This window comes from Anopheles ziemanni, chromosome X (assembly GCF_943734765.1).
Source record: "Anopheles ziemanni chromosome X, idAnoZiCoDA_A2_x.2, whole genome shotgun sequence".
Taxonomy (NCBI): Eukaryota; Metazoa; Arthropoda; class Insecta; order Diptera; family Culicidae; genus Anopheles; species Anopheles ziemanni.
In genome coordinates, this window is record NC_080707.1 from 2935817 (window position 1) to 2945744 (window position 9928).

The window sequence follows — 9928 nt, forward strand, 5'->3', positions numbered from 1 at the left end:
CTATTGGGACGTTTATCGCATCGATCCTACGCTGGCCACGGACCCGTTTGGACACCATACCAAAGCCTCTGCCAATATAACGTAAATTAGTTTAACTACGAAAAGCAGTATCGGAGGTAGTGAACCCTCCCTGTCTGGTCGCCAACGTCAACAGAACGCTTGCCATGGACGCTTCGTCTTTGCGCGTGTTTTAAGCATTGGGAGCCTTTGCTATTAGTTTTGTTTTGTTGTTATTGTATTGTATTGTATTGAAGAAGAAAAACACATGGAAACCGGCTTGACGACGAGCAGGTTGATACTAGTACTACGTTTTACAGGGACGAATTCACTTAACCAAAACAAAAAGAAACAAAAAAATATATCGCTTACGGATATGGTTTGCAGATGATGAAGCATTAACGGTAGCCCGCGTCGGATAAGTATTGTTACATATGTTTAATCAGATCGTTCGATTGTTGGAAAAGATTGTTTCATAGAGCAAAAAAAAAGGCAAACAACGCTGCGCCCCAATGTAGCGAATAGGTAGAACAGTGTGCAACCGGTGTAAAACTGGCGAACGGAAGCTCGCAAGATTGGGAGAAGGAAGGAAAATGGAAGAAAAACCAACCCAAAGTCAATTATGTATAGCGACGTAACTTATTGTATGAAAAAAAATCTCACAAGGCTTACACGTAGCGAAGCTTCGCAAAAATCGATCGTTCAACAAGGTGCAATGATGCACCGCTGCACGTCACAATGGGACAGCAGAGCGGAAAATTCGACTCCGTTCGCTTGACCCTCCCCCTGCCCCCCCTCCCAAACAACATTCCATTTGCCGCAACAGCGACAGCAATTAGTACGCACTACATCGAAGGTAGTTTGTAGCGACGCCGTAGGAAGTTACAGTAGCGCTTGGTTTGTAGAAGAATGCCAATGCAATGAGAAGCAGTAAACGCGGGAGCACCTAGTTTAAGTAGTGAAACATTTATATATAAACATATAAACAAGCACTAGATGAATGAGACTAGCCAATGCTTCGGTGCTCTAGTTGAAGTAACTCCTCTTCTTAGTACGTTTCGGTCGATAGCTGCCGATTGGCGAAGCCCTTTTGCTTTAGTGAGCGCATTTCAACCGGAAACAGTGTATCTGAACAGCTCTTCTTCGTGTATTCGTCTGTTGCGTTTGTGTTTTTAAATGTTACGTTCGGTGCCGCACGCTTCTGCTCGTTTTCCGGTGCGTTGTACCGTCTCGAACCGTACGCGGGGTAATCTACTAGCAACCGCCGGATGTGATCGTTACCTTGTCAGGCTTGAACCCAACCCTTCGGAAATCTGTATTATTAGACGTATTATACTTACACACATAATAACTCTAGGATATAAAATCGCGCCGCTGGCTTACGTCCTGAACCGCCTGAACAGTTTAGCAGTATTTCCTTCGTTCGCACCATATTACGTACGCTTGTGTTTCGTCCGCTAGAACGGAAACGACGTTGCAATGGTGGTCTCCAGTTTGCGCCAGTACGCTTCTGGTGTGTGCTTCGAGAACGTTCCGGTTGCCCTTCTTCTTTCGGAGGAGGCAGCTTGGTGGGGGGGTTTCTCGAAAGGCACACCAGTGCGCGTTCTTCCAGTTGGCGCACGGTCGAGTTATTGCAATGCGCACAGTATAACTTTACTTACAAAGAAATAAAAGTTTTGCTTCAGAAAAATTAATGTCTTTTTTCTTCCACGAAGTTTTCCAAAACGATGTGTATAAATGGTAATGTATGTGATCGCATGGTGAAAAACCTACAAAATTTATATTTTGTTGTTAACTTTGTAAACATGTTTCTTGCCAAGTCAAAAAATTACATAGAAAACGATAGGAAAACAAATTGAGTATGAAATTATGCAATCTTTCGTTAATATAAGTATGTTATTCAGTAGGAAATAAGTATGTTATTCAACGAATAAATTTTGGGAATATATTCGTTGCGAGAAATAAAACGTTTTACGCATCAAGCGGCTCATACGGCAAAGGTAACGCAATAAAACGATAATGCTTTCGATTATCTTCCGTGCGCCCATTTGGCACCGATTGGTTGGATATGGAGCGAGGGAAAACACGGTGGCACAGAATTTGCTCAACCGGTGGGAAAAATCGGGCCGTGGGTTTTTCCGACAAAGACGAACTAACGCTGCAACCCAGCGTGACTAAGAAACGGAATGCAAGGGGGTGGGTGGGTGAGTTGAATTGGAATTTACATCCGTCCTAAGTGTATATGCGTCAGGACGTTTCCTTCCGCCCCGGGAGCATCCCAAAACCGCGTGGAAGGGAGGGAGGGAGGGAGGGCGGCAAAGAGTGAGATTTTACTCACACACAGGGTCAGCCGAGCAATGATGTGCCGCTGGGAAAGCGTGCAAAGCATAATAGGGCCACCTTTTAGTCTTTCCTTCCCCTCCTTCCACCCTCCTCCTCTTCCCCTCCCTCGTGGCGAGGGTGTGGCGGGTCAGACCGAAGGACTTTTCCGGGCCACCAAGGCGAAAGTATAATAACAAATTGGATTTGTAAGGAGCGAGCTCTTCCGATCCCCCGATTTTTCCCGGCCGGTCGTCGTGTACACGCGCGTGTGTGTGTGTGTGAATGTGTGAAGGATGACAATCTGCAGCAATTTGATTGTGATTTCGTTTTAAGATAGAAAAAAAGGACAAGGGCGAAGGGGGAATATAAAAAAAAGCCCTCGAGAGAAATGGTGTGAGATTAATTTTCCGGACGACTTAACTTTTTTATTCCTCGCTACTACTGTCCCGAAACCTTCCGTTTCCCTACCCCGGCCGCTTGGGTCGACTCTCCCTCGCCTAAAGGGGAGGGGTTGGGAAGGGATCGCGCCAAGGGCTGATGGTTCTCAAATGGATGTGGGAATGGAAATGCCCGCCGTGGGCATTTTCCACCGAAGCGCTCCGCCGCTGGTGGGCGAGAAGGAAATATAAGTAAAAAGAAGGAGACACACAATCACACATACAACGCGACACATGCAGAAATAATCGTCCCCGTACATTTCGAGGACGATTCGAGCAGATCGGGATGTTCCGCGGATCTGCAACACACATAAGCGCACATAAACAAGAAAACAGTCCGAAACGATTTCTGCCAATTATCTCTTTTTTTTTCTCTCCACTCCGAGCCTTCCGAAATGGAACTGTGTTCTTACTTTACGTTACCACGACTTCTTTTCGGCATTTAATTGGGCTCCGACAATGAGTCCGTCGCATTACAGTCACTACCGCAAGCCTTCGTACGTTTGGTCCTACTTTATTCGAAGTAGCCGATAAATGGATTTCTACTTAGACAAGTAGAACGCCAGCATGTTTTTAGAACATTCATGTTCGTGTGTGTGATACATTGCAAATAAATTTAATCTAATGCATCATAGATACTATGCGAATATTAAAGTTAAACTCTATACCAGGGGTCGGCACACGTTTTCTGAAAGGGATGAAAAAGAGCCCGAAATCGCGTTTCTTCTTCTGTCTTTACAATTGTTAACAACAAAAGAAAAAAGAATGAAAATTTGCAAGCTGGGGATGGAGTATTCTATTTCAAAATTTGGAAAATAACACAAAAGTAAGCTAACATATTTCAAATGTTTACTTTACACTATTGGTTTGGAGACTTATTTTTGTTGATTTTTGTAATTCTTCGTGAATGTTTGAACCCGATAAGTGTTTTTCTTTTATATGTTCTTTTATATTGTTCTTTTGTATGTTCTTTTAGAATTTTGCTCCAAACATTTTTCTTTCGGCCCGGACTTTTCCGACCCCCGCTCTATAATATGGTTGGATTGATTTTACTCCACATTTGGAATCGATGGCAAGACAAAGGCAATCAGAAGGTTTGTGCTTTTTTTGAGTAACTGTGGCGGTTCTGAAAAGCAATCGGCCTGCCCGGAATCGATAAACCGAAATAAACGAAATAAACGGAGGTTATGACACGGATCCTCCGCCCGCTTCTCCTTACCAACCCAGGGCCGGGCGCAACCTTACGGTGTCATAATAATGTCAGCCGCCATTCACAAGGGCATCCGGCCGGGTCCTAATTAGGGCTAATCGCATATCTTATTGATGAGTTAATGCATTCCACAAACACGCGCTCGCGCGGATTCGTTTCGGCGCACCTTCCCGAGGCAACGGGTGGCCCGGCGCTGCCGGGAAATTCGCTAATTTTCCCCGCAAATGATGTATTGATAATCGGTTGCTCAAATATTTATCCGTTAATTACCTATCGTTCAGCCGAGCACGCTTTGGAGCGCATCGCTTGCTTTCCTCTCCATTCATGCAACCAACATGTCCACCTCCGCCGAACCCCTCCCCAACCTCTGGCTGGTCATTTTCATTTGGAAAGGCTTCCAGGCGTTTTCCCATCCATTCTCCCCCGAAACTGCTGGAAATCCATTCGCAAAACCAAACACACAAAAAAGGCGAGGCGCAGTAATTACAGCCTGCAACTGCATCAACGTTTAATGCAGTAATGTGGTATCATTCGCGTCGCTTTTCCTCTCCCATCTCGCTTGCAAAGGCTTGGCAGGGGGGGCGTGAGGAAAAACGAGAGTGCGGGGATGGAAAGTAGTGAGCACGATTTGTGCAACGCGGAGTTGTTGGACTCTTTGGCGAAAGCCAATTATCAGTTAATTTCCATTCGACCACCCTGTTTCCCTCATCTGCTAAGGAGGAGGGGAGGTGTTCCTGGCACAGGATGGGGTTGTTGGGTGTGTTCCCGGAAACTGGAACTTCGCCAAGCGTGCCCTAATTTGTGCGCCCCGAACCGTGGGCCGCCATGATGATCCGTTTAATCGACGAGGCGTTGGAAATCAATCATATCTGGAGGATTTTGGCGTGGCGTCGTATGGAGAACTGTAACTCAGCGCGAGGAGTTGGTGCTTCCTGCCTGGGTCTTCCTCGGTAGCTCACCCTTCCGGTCGGTATGGTCGTAAATCCTCGAAAGAACTAACACCGAACTCCGCTATATCCCTAAGACCACGCAGTCAGTAATTGAGACATCACTAGGCACGCTCGGAAATAATTGATCCGCTCTGCCCAAACTGCTGCAGTCCGGAGGTATCTCGGAGTCGACAAAGAGGGTTGTTGTTTAAAAAAACACATACACACACACACACACACACACACACACCAGACCATGGTTCTCCCTTCATTAGGGGCTGCGACTTCACGCACGATCGCCATTAGTGATGGTTCACGCTAGGAATTCGAATCGCATGCTGGAATGCTTTCGTCACGCCCTGCATCGGTGACGGTACCAAACCCTTGTTCGGGTGCTGGTACCGTGGGACTCATGTGACGGTAACGAGCGGCACCCATCGGATGAGGGATGGATCGTCAAATTGATTCGCCTTGTCCGGACCCTGTCCTCATGGGAGATTCCTCACCCACCGATGTAGCGCCACGGAGTCAGGTGTTTCTTTTGCAGCTCCTTAAACTACACTTAACGGCCAGTTGCAGCGGCAACAGCGGCTGAACGACATTCTGAGTGTTCTTTCCAGCTCGACAGCGTATATCGGAGCACCACATGTGAAAATGGCGAAAAAATGATATCACTTTTCTTTATGTGCGTAGCCAGGGATCATCATCGAGTGGCGGTGGATGTGCAAACAGAGTACGATGATGCGGACTTGATTGGACGTGTACGCAAGTCAAACAGCACGCCGGGCCTGGATCGCAGGCTGGCGAAAAGAGTCCCGAAAGAGCCACCGTCCACCGTGCCGCGAAGATGTTGTTATAATAAGGGACGAGCCGGGCCCGAACGGTGGCAAAATAAATTATTTTCAAATAATCGAATCGAATCAATCTTTCGGGTGATTGATTGCCGTTTTACGAGCGGGAACTCCTACAGCCCGCACCGCCATATAGGAGCCAGAGCCCATCAGCCCAGCCGGAACAACTAGTTCCCGCCGCACGGAACTAGCGACACGAGCTGGGCTGCGAAAAAGAACCTGAACGGGGGGACAAAAAGGTAAATAAAATTGTATTCGCCGGCAACAAAGTCAACAAATCTGCTCTTCAGCGCGCAAATAAAATCGACCTATTCTTTCCGTTCTTTGCCGGCTGTGTGTCAAATGTGGTTTGTTTGCGGAACTCCGGGATTCAACTCGTTCGACGGGCTGGTCGTGTGTCGGGGCACTTCTCTGGTCTGGTATGTAAACGTGTGTCCGGTCGAGTCCCCCGTGCATCCACTTCAGGACTTCCACTTTTCATTCAGTTGAATTTACATAGCTTCCCAGATTGAATTAAGCACCAAGACATATTTGTTTGGTGCGAAATGATGCAAATATGGCTTGACTTCGGTAGTTTAGGTTCTCTAACGTGTCGCAAACCTTCCATCCCAAGTATGCTAGGTAGGTTTGAGGTGATTCTGACAGGTGTCGAACTGCAGATGTTGAGTTCCTCGCCGAAATTAACATTGGACCAGGTTGGAACTGCACTAGACTGATACCGTTAGGTTCTTGTAACGGCGCCTACTGATATCGGTTACATTCCACGGAGTTGGGGGTAAGTCTCACGTCGGCGTATGAAGTTAGTGCAAAGTAATATCCAATGTCATCCAAACTAACTGCAATCCCCTTAATGTGAGTCAATCTTAGCTGGGACTGTGCAGCATTTCATCGTTGCCGAGCAGGTACAGCTCAGATGACAGTGTTTTTATTAAGTTCCCTTCATTAAGCACCTTTCTAAATTGTTCATCCTATATCTCTTCCTTGTCCGCGCAGAGGGTAAGGCATAAGTAATACTATCTATTCCGCGTTAGGGCGACAGCGAGCCCATTTGGTGGGTCGTGGCAATTTCGTTTACGACCCCAAATGTTTTCCACGGCCATAACGCTAGATTCAATGGCAGGGAGCGATGGAGAAAAAATGCGCCTCAGATTCAACACGCGCCAACACAAGTATCTAGAACCAAATTTATATGCATGTTTATTGGCGGCAATGCAAGCACGATGCACGAGCCCAAACACGCTGGCTGACCATGCACTAGAGGTGCTGGTACTTCCGGTCGGTCCATACTCTCTACTCCAAGTGCAGCCAAATTAATGGCGCGAACGCTAGGACAAACTGGTCCAAGGTGGGCCAATTCCGTGACTTGTTTCCTCCTAAGATGAATATTTCGCGCAGTGTCGTTACTTCGTGCTTGTTACCCGGCGTGCGATTCTTTTTCTCCCCATGCTCAGCAATCGCATGTGATGTCCGTTCTAGCGATGGGATTTGCTGAATATTTGATGTTGATGTTTTGTGGCAAGTCCTATTTCCGTCCTGTTTCCTTGTGGAAGCAACAGCCGCAATCATCTATCCAGTTGATTGAACTGGAATTCGCCGGGCGGGAATTGCTTTTTTCCACCGTTCCTTTGCCAGGCATTAGAATGTTTTCGACACAACAATCGTACCCAATTCGTGCTTGTAATGTTTGTGCAGGAAATTTCAGATAATGGGCAAACCACGACAGTGCAATCCGATCTGGTGGTTTCACATGAAACGCAACACACACCAAAGACACTGTTACAGTCGCGAACAATCCTGTTACCTAACTTACTCAAAATGAGTTACTTGTAGTGATGGAAACAATAACTCTTTCTAGGAATGGTAATCAAACTCAACAATTGTCACTACGAGTCTTATACTCAGATTTGAATACCAAAAGAGGCAATGCAAACATTAGATTTCCAAAACCGCTTACTTATAGCAAGAATTGTAATAAAGCAAAAAAGTAGGTGATCTTTACAGTGAGGTACAAATTGAACACACACTCACCAGCTTACTTACTATTTATCTAACTATTTCTGCTATTATATGTTTGACTTCCCCTTTTCAAAATTCATATCTACGTTTAGAATTCGAACGACTATTTAGTCTGATTTAAATATCTACTCTGATACTAATATCGATTGGTGTTGGAATCATAGCAAGTTTTCCTCAATGCAAACTAACTTCAACCTGTCGAGAAAGCTTAGTAAGAAGTATATAAATGGCAGAATCAATAAAAAGAAATCAACAAACTAAACTCGACATTTGAAAGTGATAGAAAGTCCTATAAAGAGCTAATTTATGCATTACTTAGTATAAAGAAAGCAAATATTTACTAGTTACTCAACAAGGCAACAAGCCAATACTGCTTAGAACGAGTAACTGGATGAAATTGTCGATCTCTGCATTGCAGTTGGTTATCTTTTCTTAAAACACGTCTGCATTTGAATAAACAATTCAATCTCTAGTTTGACACTCGATAATCTTGTTGGAAAAAATCCCGGAAGTGGTTCGATACTCCGTTATTATTTGCAATTTGCTGTTCCCCTACCGACAGGTTGGGCAAAGATTGTGGTTATTTTCTTTGTTTGATGACTTACGCCTGCTTTTTTCTCCGTTTTCTTGTTCACTCCATCGATACTTCCGAAAGCGCAGGCTACCGAACCGGGCGCTTCCGTGTTCCCAGTTTTTTTTTCTCTCCCGACCAGCACGACTTCCAACTTCCCAATGCTGGGAGGTTGTTGCATAAAATATGTTTATTAGGTCGTACGGTGCCGCTTCCGTACAGCTGCTGTTCGGATGGAAGGCATCGACAAAGGAAAACCGGCCGCCTTGGGAAGGGGGGAAATCACGTTGATTTCATGACCGCAACGCACTTAACGGATATGCGAATCGGAAGAACTCCATTCGGCGGGGGTAAGGTAAGGTGAAGGGGGAAGATTGCGAAAATGGAACGACTCGGATTGAGACGAGGCGACAGTAACCAACTGATCCGTTCCATTTATTCTTTTGCTGTGAACAATAACAAACTTATCGAGATCGAGATCCTTCCTCCTACTACTTTGTGTGTGTGTGTGTGTGTGTGGGTTTGCATGTATGAGAGATAAAAAGAGAGAGAGAGAGAGAGAGTATATGTAATCGGAGGTGGTACCTCGGTGCTCGTTGTCGGGTAAGCTTTTTTCTTCAGAACACTGACGAACTCGTCTCGTCTTCCGTTTTCGGCGGAAAATGTTGGTTTTTTGCTCTCCATTTCCTTTCTCTCTCTCTCTCTCCGCACTCCTCGTTTCACTTGCCCTTTGCCTGCCAGGTTTTGCCGAGTCCGTGCGGTTTTTCCTTCAGGTCTGGTGCGCCGGTGCCCGTTTTCCCGGGGGTTTGCAAAGTGTCTTGTGCCGCTAATGTGAGAATGTATGTTTATTCGATTTCCATTTTAAAGCCCATTGCACATGATACCGTTCCCATGCATTACTTACTTATGTATGAATTATTTTTTATTTTAGAATTTTAATTCCCTTCCACCATGCGCTCCTCCCTCCTTTCCCCTTTCGGCTTTGCCTCGCCGCGAAAGTGTGTGTCTCCCGCAAGTTGGGAGTTGTAATCTCTGGTACGCCGATTTTCACCGTTCCTCCTTCTCGGGGCGGAGGTTTTTTTTGATTATTTTTTTGATCGCCACCCAAAGAAGGACACATTTCCGAGCATGCCGAAGGGCACGGAATGGATGTTGTTGGTGGTGCTATCCTTTTTTTATTTTTGTGCACGATGGTCGATGGAACACATGAGACTGCAGTCATGTGGCTGCGGACACCCTGCCGGGCATGGGCTTTTGTTAAGTGCCGAGTCTGTTCCCGGAGGGCGTGAAGGAGGGGGAGGGCGGGTAAGACCTAAGACCGTCCTTGCCTTGCACTTGCCTTACGGAGTAACCGGGGGTGTTGCTTTCTTTTTCCAAGCTGCTCAGGACGACAAGACAAAAAAAGCGATTTAAAATGAATAAATAATTAGATAAAATAGATTACACTGAGTAGATATTATTAAGTGGGCCGGCACACCACATTCGCTCTACAACACATACTAAAACACCCGGGGGTGTTTTGTAGCACTTTTCGCGGGCGAAACCCTCGGCGGGGTTTTGGAAAGGTTTCCGAAAGGATTAAAAGAAGAGGGAAA